This window comes from Cricetulus griseus, chromosome 2 (assembly GCF_003668045.3).
Source record: "Cricetulus griseus strain 17A/GY chromosome 2, alternate assembly CriGri-PICRH-1.0, whole genome shotgun sequence".
NCBI lineage: Eukaryota > Metazoa > Chordata > Mammalia > Rodentia > Cricetidae > Cricetulus > Cricetulus griseus.
Window position 1 is genome coordinate 349724136 of NC_048595.1, and position 18015 is coordinate 349742150.

Here is an 18015-nt window from a genome sequence, read left to right on the forward strand (position 1 = left end):
TATATGTGTTATTTGAATTATACAGATAGAATTATATGTTAACAGGATGTCTGAAAATATCCACATGACATGATGTGTATACGTAGCCAAGGCAGTCAAAGATACTCTCAGGCCTGCCTGTGTCCCCACCACCCAGGCTGAATGAAGATAGTCACAGTCCCACATAAGTCCTCATGGCCCAGATAGGTGGAAGACACCCACAGACATGGGATGGCTGAATATATTCACAGAAATCATTTTTTTCCTGTTTTATTTAAGTTAGAAACAAGATTGTTTTACATGTCAATCCCAGTTCCCTCTCTCTGCCCTCCTCCCCGTCCCATTTCTGCTCCCCAAGAAGGGTGAGGCCTTCCATAGGGATCTTCACACTCTGTCCTATCATTTGGAGCACGGCCTAGACCCTCGCCGTGTTTCTAGGCTGAGAGAGTATCCCTCAATGTGGATTGGGTTCCCAAAGTCCATTCATGTACTAGGGATAAATACTGATCCACTACCAGAGACCCCATAGTTTAGCCAGACCTCCAAACTGACATGCTCTAATGCGGTTTGCCAATCTATCAGTCTGGGGTCCATGAACAACCCCTTGTTCAGGTCAGCAGTTTCTGTGGGTTTCTCCAGCCTGGTTTTGACCCCTTTGCTCATCACTCCTCCCTCTCTGAAACTGGATTCCAGAGTTCAGCTCAGTGCTTAGCTGTGAATCTCTGCTTCTGCTTCCATCAGCTACTGGATGAAGGCTCTAGGATGGCAAATGAGGTAGTCGTCAACCTTATTATCAGAGAAGGGCTTTTAAGGTAGCCGCTTGACTATTCTTTAGATTGTTTGTTAAGTTAACCTTGTAGATCTCTGGACATTTCCCTTCTGCCAGATTTCTCTTTAAACCAATAATGGCTACCTCTCTTACAGTATCTCTTTTCTTGCTCTCCTCCATTCTTCCCCTGACAAGATCTTCATGCTCCCTCATTTCCTCCTCTCCCCTCCTCATCTTCCCTTCTCTTTCTTCTAACTCTGTCTCCCATCCGCCAATCCTCCCAATTAACCTTTTCCCCTTCTCTGGGGGACCATGTATGTCTCTTAGGGTCCCCCTTGTTTCCTAGCTTCTCTAGTGGTGTGGATTTTTGGCTGCTACTCTTTTGCTTATGTCTAAAATTCATATATGAGTCAGTACATACCAGGTTTGTCATTTTGTGACATGGTTACCTCACTCAGGATGGTTTCTTTGAGTTCCATCCATTTGCCTGCGAATTTCAAAATTCCATTGTTTTTCCCCCCACTGAGTACTCCATTGTGTAAATGTATCGCATTTTCACCATCCATTCTTCAGTTAGTGGCTTCCATGTTCTGGCTATTACAAATAGTGCTGCTATGAACATCTTTTTTACAGATGTTCTTGTTGTATGATTGTGCATCTTTTGGGTTTATGCATAAGAGTGGAATTGCTGGATCTTGTGGTTTTCATGAGAAACTGCCATATTGATTTCCACAGTAGCTGTACAAGTTTGCATTCCCACCAGCAGTAGATGAGTGTTTTCTTTTCTCCACATCCTCTCCATCATGTTTTTGATTTTAGTCATTCTGACAGGAGTAAGATGGTATTTCCTAGTTGTTCTGATTTGCATTTCCCTGATGGGTAAGGATGTTGAGCACTTTCTTATGTGTCTTTCAGCTATTTTAGATTCCTCTATTGAGAATTCTTTATGTAGTTTTGTACCCCACTTTTTAAATGGATTCGTTGGTATTTTGGTGACTAGCTTCTTGAGTTCTTTTATATTTTGGAAATCAGTCCTCTGTTACATGTGGGGTTGGTGAATATCTTTTCCCATTATGTGGGCTGCTATTTTTTCTTGTTGACATTTACAGGCATTATTATGTTGAGCAGAAATATGGTTGTAATATTTCAGAGAGAAGTGGAGTGGTTCATTTTCTGTGGAAAGAAGCAGTTAGGAACAGGAAGGTTGGCATAGTCTGTTTGCAACCGAGGTCCATGGTGATGTCCAGTCCCAGGATTCTGTCAAGTAATGTGTCTACTCTAGCCAGGGTCTTCGTTGACATCCATGGCCCATGTTGCTCCCAAAGGCCAAAGGATGTCTGAGTTCTTAGCCACCACCAAAGGACATGTTGATGACTTAGAGTCATGCTACAGCTGAGTCATAATTTTCAATGTGTTTTTTTGTTGTTGTTGTTGTTTCTTTGGTTGGTTTTCAGGTAATATTTTTAATTTTTTTCAGTTGGGACACTTTGGGATGTTGGGCAGATATGGAGGGAATGGAAAAATGAAATAAGAATCAATAAAATTGTGTCAAAATTAAATATATAGAATTATATTTTTATTTTTATTGATTATTTGGGAATTACCCACCAGACACTATGATCACACTCGTCTCCCATCCTTTCCATGTATGCCCCCAACTTTGTGATCTTCACCCCCCTAAAAATGCAATTACTAATTTGAGTTATGTTGTAGAATATTTGTTTACACTCTGTGAAGATGTGTCACTGTGATTGGTTTAATAAAGAACTGAATGGCCAATAATTAGACAGAAGAGAATGGTGGGGTTTCTGGAAAGAGAGAGAACTCTGGGAAGAAGAAAAGGCAAACTTGACATCCAGATGTAGGGGAATCATTTTGGATAGTATTGAGATAAGGTAATGGGTGTTACAGAAGAAAGTAGGTTTTTAAACATGAGTTAATTTTCTATTTTTTTCAATACCAGAGGTTCAATAAAGAATCTCTACATAGTGGGCAAGAGCCCTACAACTTATCTATGATCTTAAACTCTTTTTATGAAGTATTTTTGATGTAGAATTTAACTAGGATATCCAAGGTTGCCTGGAATTTGTTTCACGCATGTTACTCTGCTATCTTACACTCCTGAGAAGCTGGATTTACAGGCCTGTTCCTGTAAGGCATGAGAGATTGATGTACTTCTAAAGAATTAACTGAACAAACACTTAATAGAAGTTGGATGAGGAAAACAAAATGAAGGAAAGGAAGTCAAGAGAAGGTACAAGAATTAAGGAGGTGATGGACCATGTAAACAATTATATACTACACACTGAAGTTCTAAAAAGGTACAGAACTTTTTGCTAAGGTTGTGGCAGTTACCACAAAAATGCAAATACTATGTGTGTATGTGTATATTTGTATGTCTCTGTGAGGGGATGAAGGATTGTTTAATATTGCTGTTTATACACAGACCCAGTAAGTAGAGAATAAACAATTGAAATACTAGTTTTTAAACACACCAGGGTGCTAAAGCCTTATAGCTTGGGAGGCCAAGTGTTATGATTCATATATAGATACAAGATTCAAGAGATCTTTGAAAATCCTTCTATATGCAATCATGAGAACAAAACATGTAGGTGTTCGTTCTTGGATTTAGGATATAAAATAGAAGCTAATACTCCTTTCAGAAATACAATGTGTTTTTCCTGAAAGTTTCTTGGTGAATATTCACTAGTGTTTCTTTTGATGAATCTTAGGTATCATCTGCAATGGATTAAAACAGCTTGCCAAATGAACAAAGTCTGGGATGATCATGTAACACATTAGAGTATGTAGGTATGAATTGAGATTTGAGAAAATTAGTTGCATTGCAATCACATAACTAAACAAATGTACACAAGCACAGACATAGTTGGCAAAAAAATGTGAAAATATGTAGCATACTTAGTATGGATTAAAAAATACACAATATTGTAATGAGTTTTTTGTGCCTCTCTAACCAGCTTCCAATGCAGAGATTTCTCATTAACTATGAAAGCTCAGACTATAGCTAACACTTGTCCCTAACTAGCTCTTATAAATTAAATTAACCCATTTAATCTACATTCTACCATGTGACATTAGCTCTCTTCCATCTTGCACCTTCTGTTTTCTCTCTGTGTCTCCTGGCATCTGATACATAATCTTCTTGCTTAGATTCCTTCACTTTCTCCTGCCTATACTGACTGCCTAGCTATTGGCAGTTCAGCTTTTTATTACACCAATCACAGCAATAGAGTTTCACATAGTGTACAAATATACTACAACACGATTTTAAAGAGTTAGATAGTCATATTTAAACAAATATGTTTATGAAATTAAGAGAATTTAAGATTAATAAGAAAGTGACAAAGTTCTCTCATGTTAGACAACAATATTAAAGATTCTTCAAAGTTAAAATTTGTAAACATGTTTGAATCTCTAAAAAAGTGAAAACACAAATACATGTCATATAATTGTACATATGCTTACATAGGAATTTAATAAGCTTTCTTGATATAATTACTTAAATATATACAAATATATGTATATATATATGAATTTTGTATGTGTGTGTATTCAAATGTCTAAGTGGTTTAGAAATAAATACATGTAATCCATATCATAGTAATCAATCAGTGTAAGTTTATATTTAGTAAGTGATACATCAAAGTAGAGAAGTACTATATTTCAGCCAATTAAATTTGCTTTAAAAAATCTTTGAAGAAGCATGTAAACATATTTAGCAAATTGTATATGAGTTGTCAATTTAATTTTCTCATTAGTTTTATCTCCAGTTTTAAATTTCTTTAGTCATATGCAGTACAAGGTGCATTTTGCAGTTTTATAAAAATAGTTTTCTTATACAATTAATCATCTAATAGTATTTTCAAATGTTTTAATCAAACTCAATGTGCAATACCTTTCCATTCAATTGAGTAGTACCAAGAAATACTAATAAAGTGTTATTTATATGTTTCTAGTTGAGTCCTGAGAGTCAAATTTCTGTATACTTAATATTTTTAAATTGTTGGTTTTACCTTTCTTCCAAAGACATCACTTAGCCTATACAGTTTTGAATGGGTTCCCCCAAATTTCATATGATCTCAGAACCTTAACTTCTAAATTCATGTGTATAACATTTGAGAAGTTTCTTTGAGAGATAATTAGGTCCAGATGAAGACATGTACATTGTTTCTGAATCACAATTTATGTGAATTTGTGCAAGAATGATAAATTGTATCTGTCTTCATCAGCTGTCAGTGGCACTCCCTGACATGTGGTGGTGAAGCAAGACCAGTGTCAGATACAACCTCTTCCTCTTGTACTTATCATGCTCCAGAAATATAAAGATTATTATTTTTCATATGCTCACTATATATCATAATATAATCTAGTATAGGAAGAGAAAATTACAAAAGATAAATTTCATATGATTGAAATGCCAGTGAATGAAGAAAGTGCAATGAGCCAAATACTTTCCTAATTGTCATTTTGAGAAGAATAAACTTTCCCCTGATGTTCTCTGAATGAGGTGATACCTATGACTGAATGTGACAAGATTTTTTCACTTACACTAAGGGATAAAATGTATCTACAGTGGACACCAGATCAATGTCTTCTTACTTGTAATAGTTTTAGCCTAGAGATAGCATGAATTTCACAGTGTTGGAGAATTGTGCTAGAACATTTCCTTCTTCACATGACAGTCCCAAGCATATGTCACCCATAACTGTTCTGACAGGTTTGTTTTTATACTATTGATGCTGCTCCCTCATTGAGATCCATCAGTTTTCACAACTGGCTCTTAAAACTCTGAAACACATTACCATATTCACCAGTTAATTATTATCAAAATTACAAACAAAACAAAGAAGATGCATATGGCATAGACGAAGAATCCTGGAGCTTTTTTTGACCTATATATCTATCATCCCACTCTGGTATTTTTGCAAGTGTTTACCTCTTCCAAATCACATCTGAGTACAGTCATTTTTAATGTATGTATAGGCTTTATCAAGTAGGTATTATTGATTAAATCCATGGCTTATGGAGGTCAAAATAATTTTAACTGATATTCCTGCCTGGTGGATATGTGTATGAAATATGTAAGTATTTAATCATGCTAAGTCTTGACTAAGACCAACCTGTCATTGCAGACATCTAAGATCCTACCCCTCTCAAATGTTTGATCAATTTATTAGCAAAATAAACATAATTTTGAGAGGCATGCCTTGCCCGGGTCAGTATGGGTTGGTTGAAGACATTAAGATGAGCAACAATATGTTGGAAAAATGGCAGAGAAAGAGAAGCAGAGACATCCCTCTGGTGTGGAGAGAGGTGTAACTGAAGAAGGGAAGATTGTAAGCAAGAGACTCAGGTGAGTCACACACATTGCCACCTGGAGGCCATTGTGATGTCAAAGCCCAAGCTATTGTATAAGGTCGTCTGGGTCTGTGACCCTGCAGCAGCTGGGATCTGGGGTGCTGACACAGGGGTAATGTTATCAGATGCCTATGCTGCCACCCTGACCCCATGGTGATTTCTAAGCCTGATCTGCTGCTGAGGTCCATATCTGGGTCTGTCTTGCTGCCGCATCTGAGTTCTGTGTTGATGTCTGTGGTCCGTGTTAACCAACCAGGCCATGTGAACAATGTGTGTGGAAATTTGAGGGCTATTCTGAAGAATTCCCACGATTTGCTGGCCCTGGAAGATATTGCTCCACTCACCACAATAGCAGGAGAGTGCAATTATTGTGAGCACAGGAAAGCTGGCTCTATCCCTTTCTTGATGGGGGTGGTCACAGCAGAGCCCAATCTGACCAACTCAGCTACCACCTAGACTAAAATCCAGCGATGAAAGTTGGCCCACCCAGATATCTAACAGCATTTATGACTGGTCAAGAGCATGAAGGCACTTGTGGAAAACAGAGCAGCAGGATCTCCATGACTTGGGAGAAGAGCAGGACACCCTAGAGGAGTAAGGTAAGGAACTAGTATTGATAGTGTAGCAAAAGCCAGACCAACAGCTCATTACAATGAACAACTCTCAGAAAGATTTTTAGGCAGAAGTGTATACTACGTGACACACGGCAGCTCTCAATTCCACAAAGACGAATGAAGTAGTGTTAGAGACTCAGTAAAGATGTTGGAGTGCAGTGTTTTGTTTTCACTAATATTTTGTTTTTCTAAATTTCCTTGGGGGGTATTCTGTGAGGGTAAAGGATAGATATTGGGATTGGGGAGCATGAGGTAAAATTCTCAAACAACCAATAAAAATGTGTTTAAAATATAAGGTAGTTATTGACACTCTATATATGTGGGTCAAATATATATAGATAGATAAAATATATATATTTAATTATAAGAGTCCAATAATTTTTAGCAGATGCAACTTTTGCACTGGAATGAAGAAAAAATATAAATTTTCCAATATTTTATTTATGGGCAAATTTGTACTAAAAATAACCAGCCCATGACTTGCTATTCTGTCTCAATTAGGGGTCATGAAATTGGAATAGTACACTGAAGACTGTAAAATACATTCTTGTTAAAGTGACTTTATAATGGAGTTATCAATATTGTTAATTAAAATTAAAAAGTTGTTGTTTCTTCAGTTGTGAAAAAGAGCCTTCTGTGTTGTTATCATTGTCTCATTGAACTAGAGACATAGATATAGAATATAAAATAATTAGCATCACATGAGAATTCAATAGCATGACAACACCATAGTTTGCTGATGTTGATATGAAGCACACACAAGCTTCATTGAAAATAAGCCGTAATTTATTTTTAGCTAAATATGAGTACAGAGGCCATGTAGCACCGATTTCCAGTTATTTTAAACATCATGCTCCACAACAAACAATATTAAATTTTGGTAGCCACAGCACAGAAAAAGTTATACATTAAAGCATTAGAAGATGTATAGGTAAGGCTACTAGGTAGAATGAATAAAGCAGGATATGTATTTTTCTGTTTTTTGATGCTGTGCTACAGCACTCTTATTTGATTACTGCAGGTGGAGGTTTCCTGCCTTCCATAATCAAGTAGGGGGTTTTATTTATCAACAAAGAAGTTTAAATCTGAATGTGTTTGACCATTTATGGCTATGGAACTAGAGCAGCCAAAGTTAAATTTGGCACTCAGTCTACAGCATACAGTTTATCTGTGCACAGGAAACTAGCCAATAGACCACAGCATAAAGTATATTAAGATCAGACAGGACTGACTACATGATTACAATTAAAAGAACTGTGACAGGCAATAATATGTGAAATTAGTTTCATTACTATATGCATTACAGAGATGATAAATTCTTAAAACACCTACTTGGAGAAATGTGCATCTATTTATTTCCCCCAAATTAAAATGGTGTTTGCATTTATGAGGAAAAAACATTCTAGAGATATAAATTAGAAAAACTGTGTTCAGCCCAGTGTTTCTATTTATATTATTATCCTCACATTAAATACAGGGTTCCTGAGAACTATTTTAAAGGCAGGTGCAAATAAAACTACAGGTATTCCATACCAAACCCTGCTTTACTTTCAACACTTAGAAGTTTGGGGAAATATATATATATATATATATATATATATATATATATATGTGTGTGTGTGTGTGTGTGTGTGTGTGTGTATTTATATATACATATATATAATATGGTGTGTTTAAATATGTATATAATATATTGTGTGTAAATATGTAAACACACATATATACATATATATACACTCTGCAAATTCACATTTGCCTATATATGATATTAAACAAAGAAGAATAAAATGCCATTCTATTCAGAGATGACCTCATACTGTACAGAGAAAATGTTTGGAATCCAATAAACTATCTAACAAAAGCGTAACAGTTCATCAACAATACAGGACACAAAATCAATAGACTGCTTTTATTACAATATCAATGATATAAATTCAAAAAGTCAATTTATTATTTTATTAAACATATCAACATTGTGAAGAACTGATGGAAAGAAATTCAAAATATGTATATTGTAAACTAGAAAATTGCTAAAAATAAAATTATTGATTAAATGGAAAACAATTTGATAGCATAAAACATGTGCATCCCTCAATTTTTTAGAAACTCTTTAGCTATTGGAATCTGGACCAATGGTTAGAGGTGATTTTTACATAGTTGAAAGAAACAGAGTTTGAAATAGGAGGAAAAACTGAATGAAATAGTATCTTCCATCCATGACAGGAGAACAATATCCATGGACTATCAACAGTGTTGTTGCCTAAACATAATTTATCTGTAGGCTTTCCATGAATATGAGGGAAATGTTTAGAGTTACTACACTCACATAAAGAGCTCATGACTGTGAAAATATGGGGGAAACATTTTTATTCATACATATGTATCTTTTTATCTCTGATAACTAGCTTTCATCATACTGAAACACATCATGCAAGCTTCCAAAGGAAAAAAGGAATCATTGGTCTGATACAGATATGATACCACAATATTTACAAGCTTAATATTTGCGTCATAGATTTGAGAGGGAGTTGGGAGGCATGGAAGTAGAGGAGGGGAAGAAGTGGAAATAATGAAAACACAGTATTCAAAAAATCACACAGATATGTAAAATTAAAGAAAAATAAAAACAAATGTTTAAAAACATTAGCATTATATGATAATATTATATTACTAATATACTAATAAATATTACATTAATTTATCAGAATCTTATTTTATTTTATTTTTTAACAAGACAAATAAAAATTTAGTTTTTGGGGTATGCAAATTCCAATTTATTTAAAAAGTTTTTTTTTTTAAGAATTAGAATGGGGGTAGGTTGGGGGTGGAGGAGGAGGGATGGGGGTGAGGGAAGGGAGAGGGAGAAAGGACTTACATGTGAAACAAGCTTGTTCCCTAACTTGAACTAATAAATAAAAAAGAAAGAATTAGAAACAAGATTGTTTTACATGCCAATCCCAGTTCCCACTCCCTCCTCTCATCCCCTACCACACCCCCAACTAAAAACCTACCTATCATATATTATTTCTGTTCCACAGGGGGTGAGGCCTTCCATAGGGGACCATCAGAGTCTATTGCATCCTTTGGGATAGGGCCTAGGGCCACCCATGTGTCTCTTGGCTCAGGGAGTATCCCTATATGTGGATTGGGCTCCTGAAGTCCACACCTATTCTAGGGATAAATTCTGAACTACTACAGGAGCTCCTGTAGATTTCCAATGTCTCCTCACTGAAACCCACTTTCCTTGGGTCTGTATCAGTCCCATGCTGGTAACCCAGCTATCAGCCTGGGGACAAAGAGCTCCCAGTTGTTCAGGTCAGCTTTTCTGTGGGTTTCAACAGCCTGGTCAGGAACCCTTTGCTCACCATTCCACCTTCTCTGCAACTGGATTCCAGTTGAGTTCAGTGATTAGCTATGGGTGTCTGCTTCTATTTCCACCAGCTGCTGGATGAAGGCTACTGAATGGCATATAAGACAGTCATCAATCTCATTATCAGGGAAGGGCATTTAAGGTAGCCTCTCTGTTGCTTAGATTGTTAGTTGGTGTTATCTTTGTAGATCTCCAGACCTTTCCCTAGTGCCTGATTTCTCTGTAACCCTTAAATGTCTCCCTCTATTATGGTATCTCCTTTCTTGTTTTCTTCTTTTCTTCCCCCAACTCACCTTTTTGCTCCCTCATATCCTCCTTATCCCTCCTCTTCTCCCCTTCTCATTCTCCTAGCTCCCTCCTTTCTCCTCCCTTGCTCCCAATTTTCTCTGGAGATCTTGTCCCTTTCACCTTCTCCAGGGGAATATGTATGTCTCTCTTAGGTTCCTCCCTGTTTACTAGCTTCTCTGGCAGTGTGGATTATAGGCAGGTATTCCTTTACTCTATGTCTAAAATCCACATATGAGTGAGTACACAGTCAGTAAAACAAAATGGCAGCCCACAGACTGGGAAAAGATATTCACCAACCTCACATCTGACAGAGGGCTGATCTCCAAAATATACAAAGAACTCAAGAAGTGAGTCTCTAAAACACAAAACAATCCAATTAAAAAGTGGGATACAAAACTAAATAGACATAGTTTATGTTGGAGAGGATGTGGAGAAAGGTGAACACCCCTCCACTGCTGGTGGGAGTGCCAACTTGTACAGCCACTTTGGAAATCAGTATGGTGACTACTCAGGAAAATGGGAATCAATCTACCACAAGATCAAGCAATTCCACTCTTAGGCATATACCCAAAATATGCACATCCATACAACAAGGACATCTTTTCAACTATGTCCATAGCAACATTATTTTTAATAGACAGAAGCTGGAAGAAACCTAGATGCCCCTACCTGAAGAATGGATAGACAAAATGTCGTATATTTACACAATGGAGTACTACTCAGCAGAAAAAAGCAATGGAATATTGAAGTTTGCAGGTAAATGAATGCAACCATAAGAAACAATTCTGAGCGATGTAACCCTCATCAAAATTTTTATATTATTTATATAAATAAATGCTGATTACTTCCACTTATAAATAGCATCATGTGGAGAAAAAAGAGGAAATAACTTAAGTACATTTAAATAGAATGAAAATGACTTCTAAAATAAATCTTAAATATAATTATATATTGCTTCCCTCCTTTGGAAACTTGAATAGTGCCTACTGATACTATGAACAATGTTGTTGAAAGAATGTAAGAGCCAGAGGATAAGGGATTTCATTGCTAGACTGTGTCTTCTAATGCTGTGAGACACTAGACTAATAAAGTACCAACAACATGACTACTAAACATGCGATGAACAAGGAGAATAACAATAGACATACTAAAGTGAATGGTAGAAAGCCCACAAGGCCTCAACCCTAGGCAGTGAACTACAGGCAAATAGGGAATACTGAAAGTGGGAAGTATCCAGGAAAGAACCAAAGTAAGAACACACCAATAATTTATGCAATACCAAATGGTCAGTCCTAAAAACATACTTACAGATAACAACCAGAGAGGGCACATTCTGTTCTATTCTAATAAAGTATAAATAAAGAAAAAAATAGCTATGGCTTTTGAAGTGAGAAAGGAGGGGTATAAACGTTGGGGTTTAGAGGGAGGAAATGGAAAGAGAAAATGATGTAATTCTATTATAATTTAAAATAAAATTTTTATGGCATTCATAAAAAACTATAGGAAGCATTTCAAATGTAAAATAAGCAAGCTCAGGCAGCCCTTTCATATTTCTTCTAAATATGAAAGCAGATTTTTGATTAAAACTCATTTTGCTTATTTGTTAGTATTCAGTTTGTTATGTTGTAGTAATAAAAAACTACCATATAACTCATGACAGATTTATAGGCTACTTGAATTTAAAGGGACCATCTATCAATTCTTGTTGCTATGCTTGACAAATATTCCTATAGGAAAATAAGTAACTACCAGCTTTTATAATAAATCTTATTGTTGAAGTAGATATAAAGTCAAATAACATTTTCTATATCTAAAGAAACATAATTAGTCATAATCACAGAAATAAAATATGTACATTTATGAAAAATAAATAAATATGTATTGATTTTATTAAATTCACCTAAACCTGAGTTATAAATATATTAGAATAATGTTCCTAAATCTAGGAATATGATTTCATGTGATCGATAATAATTCATTCACTGATCTCTCCAAGTTATTATTGTGTAAGAATAATTAATGTAAAGATAGTTATAATGTTATCATTCAAAAATATCACATAAAAATAATATTTTGTGTACAAAAATCCTAGAAATGCCAAAAGTATATATTAACTCCTAAATGTAACATGATAGATTTTACTATTTATCTATGGCCTGGCAACACTAAAATTTTTCAATTAAATATATAAATTTCTATATTTCACTCTAGTTAATTTTTCTAGATTTAAACACATGATTTTGATATCACCTAAAGAGCACAAAAACATTTTACAAGTACTACCATAAGCTGAGGTAAAATTTAAGAAATATTCACATGTGCATTGAGCGACCTCCCTACAAATTATTAATTTATATTAGCCCTTCTAATTATATATGTCTCAGAGTGTCCATTGATCCAAGAACATATTTTTCTTTAAAAAATAAAATCATTCTTTAACTTGATGATGTAATGAAAGTGATTGGGAAGTCAAAAGAAAATTCTTCCACTCCTTACAGATGTACTGCTTGCTATACCTGGATGCTTGGCAGCATCAGGCAGCAAACTTTAAAGATATGGAGTACATATAGTGGCTCTTTAAAGAACAAATTTCAATAGTGAACTCAGCAAGAGTGGCACCAGAATACAAAATTAACAGATAAGTTCTCTGTGGCTTAATATGCCATCCCCTCCCCTTTCCTTCTTTCTCTTTTCCCCAGCCTTCCCCTCCCGTTTCATTTCTTCTCCTCCTCCCCTAATATCTGTCCTTATTCTTTCTTCTCATCTCTCCTCCCTCCCATCCTCTTTCTCTCTCCCCCTACTAGAGATTTTACTCTGCCATACCTTTCCTTCTTTCTCCTTCCCCTCCCTTCTTTCCTAGTACTTCACATAAACAGATTCACTTCACTTATTTAGTTAGAACCATCAACCAATAAAATCCTCAGTTTGGCAATATTCTTTGTTATCATATAAAAGCTGGGGGAGTTCTTTCTGGAATGCATGATATAAGTTTAAATTCTTAGGACAAAGATAAATATCAGTCAATGAGTTCTCAAGTAAAAACTTTCCAATAAAGAAGCAAACAGAAATCGGATAAGCAGAAACAAATCAATAAAAACAAACAAGAACCCAAATCAAGAAAATAGTGAAACATTTCTGTGGTCCAAAGTACTGTACATTTCATTTTAATCAGGTATCCACAAAATTTTCTTCTATTTAGATATGCTATTCAGAAAGCATAGACATCCAAATGTTAAGTATAGCCACAAAAAAAAAATGATGAAAGAATTTGCTGTGGGGTAAATCAGAAATGTCCATCCTGTTTCTACTAAATTTTCAGCAACCCACTGGGATACATTGAAGCTCTTTTTTTTCTTTTGTCTTTTGTCTTTAGTTATTCTTCTAAATTTCATTTTGGAAGTTATTTTAAAATTTTCTTTATTTTATTCCTTATATGTTCTTCTTCCATTTTCTTTTTTCTTCCCTGATGCAGACTAGATTGATTTCAGTGTAGTTTTCAATAAATTAATTTTTCTTCCAACCAGCAAAGTGAACTTGAAGCTATGGACTCTAACTTCTTGTGATGAATAATATGTTTATCGTAAGTTTATCTGTTTACCTACCAATACTGATAGTATTTGTGAGAACTTGTTCAGTAGTCCTGTTGAAATCCAATGACAAAGCCAAGAAAACTGAAATCAATTAGTTGTCACTCTTCACGCATTTATCTTGGTGACATTGATAAATTCCATTTATGTTTTGGGCCAGTAGCACTAATATTTTATCTTCTTGATATGAAAAACTTACAGTGAATGCACATGAAATTTCCCCATTTAATAATGATTACTGTTTAATAATAATAATGATTGTTTCCTTTTTTGTTTTATAAGAAATAAAACCGAGGCCTTTATGATTACAAAGCACAAAGTGTATAACTTTAGTTACAGCCTCAACTACCACAAACAATAATTTTAAGGATATAGGCTACTGTGTGGAATGAATTATCTATCTATATTGTGAAAATTGTTTTAATACAGTTCACAATTTGACATTTTCACTGATCCATTTAGAGAAACTCAAGAGTAATATTTTATGCACAGATTTTTGTTTATTTTTCTTTATTTGTTTATTTTCATTTCAATGAAAATAATTTTATAGCACTTCTGCCTAACCTTTCTTTCCTTCAGCCCCTCTCAGGTACTTATCTCCAAACTCTTCTCTTCTACTCCCTACTCTCTTTCTTAATTATTATTTCTCTCTCTCTCTCTCTCTCTCTCTCTCTCTCTCTCTCTCTCTCTCCCTCTGTGTGTGTGTGTGTGTGTGTGTGTGTGTGTGTGTGTGTGTGTGTGTGTGTGTGTGTTACACACACACAGGTATGCACAAAAACAAATACTTTTTCTTTTTCTGTTTGTTTGTATATAGTGGATAACCACTGTGCACAGCACAACCCAGTAAGTGTCCTCATCCTTGGAAATGGCTAATTATTTCTCCTCCAGTAGTCATTAGTATCTCATGAATTTATTCCCTCCCATGTTAGCACATTTGTTGATATTACCATTGCTTCTATTTTTATAAGCTCATTCACAAAAAAACAAAGCATGCAGAAGGATTTAATAGAATTCTCACTCCTTAGCTTGTCTAAATCAACTTTCTAGCCAAAAAACCTAGGATAACATCATGTGTCCTTTAGATGTTAAAATTTGAGAAAGTTTAAAAAGCTGATAACCATTCTTTAGAACTGCACACATAAGAAGATTAGGGATGGCTTCGCCAAATCAGCATAGTGTTATGAACTGACTATCAGCTTGAAGAAGATAGCTCATTAGCAACTTAAACCACAAAAAATACCACAGTGAACTAAGAATCTCCATGGGTGACATGCAGCGGAAAGCTGTCAGTGAGGGCTGGTACTTCTTCAGCACAATTGCTACACAATTACTTTAAAAAGAAAGTAAGTGGGAAAAAAATAGAAGTCCAGATCAATAAAATCAGCATGACCTTCAAGATGGCAGGAGGGAGAGCTGGTTCTCAAAGAGGCTAATGGCTTCCTGAGCAGCTTGTTTCTCTACTTGTTTTGAGGTTGTGGTATGTGTGTATGACATAGGCATAACTTGCACAACTTTGAAACATAATTACTTAGAAATTGCTCAAAAATGCTCTGTATTTGACAGGAAATGTCAAGAAGAAATCAGAAAGGTCATCTAATAACTGAAAGAGAAGACAGAGAAAATTTTATATTTTAATACCTAAGAAAACAAGAAATTCTAATGAAACAAAAATGCAATACTTAGGTTGTTTGTATTTGAAAAATATATTGTATGTTTTCTAAAGCATTTTTTTGGCATAAGAGAAGAAAGAGTTTAAACTAAATATGTCATTAGTAGTCATAAAGAATGAGAATGATATGTGTTAGTATGTATAAAAACTTATGAAAATATATAAAAGTATATTTTTGAGCCAAATTTAATTTATAAATATTGTAAAATAAGGAATAATATATAATTATATTCATATAAAACATGTTAATTTATGTTAATCTCTATTTGCATATTATGTAAACTATAATAATATATATGTTGTCATTTTAAATACAGAAAAACTATTGATTAACAAGGTAAAATAGAAGATTAATTTCACCTTTAACCCTAATAACAAATCTCATAAAATATTTCACTTTTTCTGATATTTCTCTTAATGACTGGTATATATGCTTTCAAAAAATATAGTATATAAATTTAATGTATACAAATGTAATCAAATAACACTGTCCACAATTTTAACTCTTTGAAAAGAAAATTAAAGTTAAAAATGTTTTCAAAGTATTTTCCATTATATAACAAACATTGCCTGTATCTATGAGTATGATACTGAATGATTTGGGGGAGTACAGAGATCCTTGTACTCATGGAAAAGCACTAAGAAAACTAGCCATGTTAGTAACATAGGTATGTCACTTCAATTAATAAGACTCCCCTCAAATACCTGCATTCTATCCAGATAGCTGAGAGTAGAAGTTCTTAAAGAACAGGTGACCTGTTTTTTTCTACCTGAAGAGACAGACTTCACCATTATTTCCAGGAATGATGATTCCAGACTCTTCCCTCCCTAGATCACTAACCATCATTATGAGAGATGTCTCATGTACTTTATAGCCTGATGACCTCTATGTTATTGGTCAGAGACCACACTAGATTCTAGGCTTTATCTATAGAACCGACCCTCATGGTCTCATGTACTTTGTATATAATTTCGAAGTAATCACCACTTAAGCTTTATTTCATTCCTGGAATTGGACTGATTGGACAGAGTAACACTTTACAAAATTGAACTGTTTTTTAAACATGCTGAAAATCTAATGATTGGCATTAGACTCCCAGAAGTCCGATACAGGTTGATGAAGTCAATTTTGGTTTTCATTCTTATCTTCTTGCCCAGATTTGTTTCCCTGTGTGACATCTGTAAGAAACTTCTGGTATGATCACTTCAAAGCACAATTCAAACAATGAATGTGGCATATCCTATTAAAATGTATAGTATAAGACTACTTGCCAGGCGTTGGTGGCTCACGCCTTTAATCCCAACACACGGGAGGCACAGGCAGGTGGATCTCAGTGAGCTGGAGGCCAGCCTGGTCTCCAGAGCGAGTGCCAGGATAGGCTCCAAAGCTACCAAAAAAAAAAAAAAAGAATACTATATATTATAATTACATTGAAATTTTATTAAGTCATCAAAGTGGTTTTTTATTTTTTATTTTTATTTTTTTTTTGGTTTTTTTGAGACAGGGTTTCTCTGTGTAGCTTTGGAGTGCCTCCCGAGTGCTGGGATTAAAGGCGTGCACCACAAAGTGGTTTTTTTAAAACTATTCTGTTGCAATTCATTTTCTGTGAAAGTAAAAAAAAAAAAATAAGAAAAAAGAAAGAAATTCTCTTGCATAAATAGCGTGATGAAGACTTTATGTAAAACCTTTTGTAGTAACCAATCTAACATTTTCCAACTACGGGAAATGAGAGTTGCACTTTTGAAAATAAATATGTTTCTTAGCTGGTATAAACTAGAAAACATCTTTGAAAGAGGAAAAACTGCCAAGAAACATGCATATCTTTAACTAAACTTTCTTTACATATTTTGAAAATAGATTTAAAATTTCCACTTGTAAAGAATTAAAAACTTTGAAATTCAAGTCACAAAACTTCAAATAAAAATTATGTAAACATGATGAGTGATAAATTAAAATAGGGATAATTTAATTAAGAAAAATAGCACTCAAGTCTTGAGCAATTTCAACAAGACTTTAAAAGAGATAACATATCTGAATTCTATATAAATACCTGTTAGATTATAAAACAAATCAAAGGGTACAAAACATTAAAGATGAAACTTAGAACAATACTCAGAGAAATCAAGAGAAGACTTCAAATACCAAATGAAATAATTATTTTCTCCACCCAAAATAAGAAACAATATCAAAGTACAAAATAGTCTACAATTTCAGGTTATGCTACTAGTAACTATACTGTTACTTTTTTCCAAATATAAAAGGATTTTACATAAAGTACTGATAATTTTAGAAAAAAGTACTCAGAAATGGTTGATGATTTGTACTAGTTTATGTCAATTTAACACAAGCAAGAGGCATG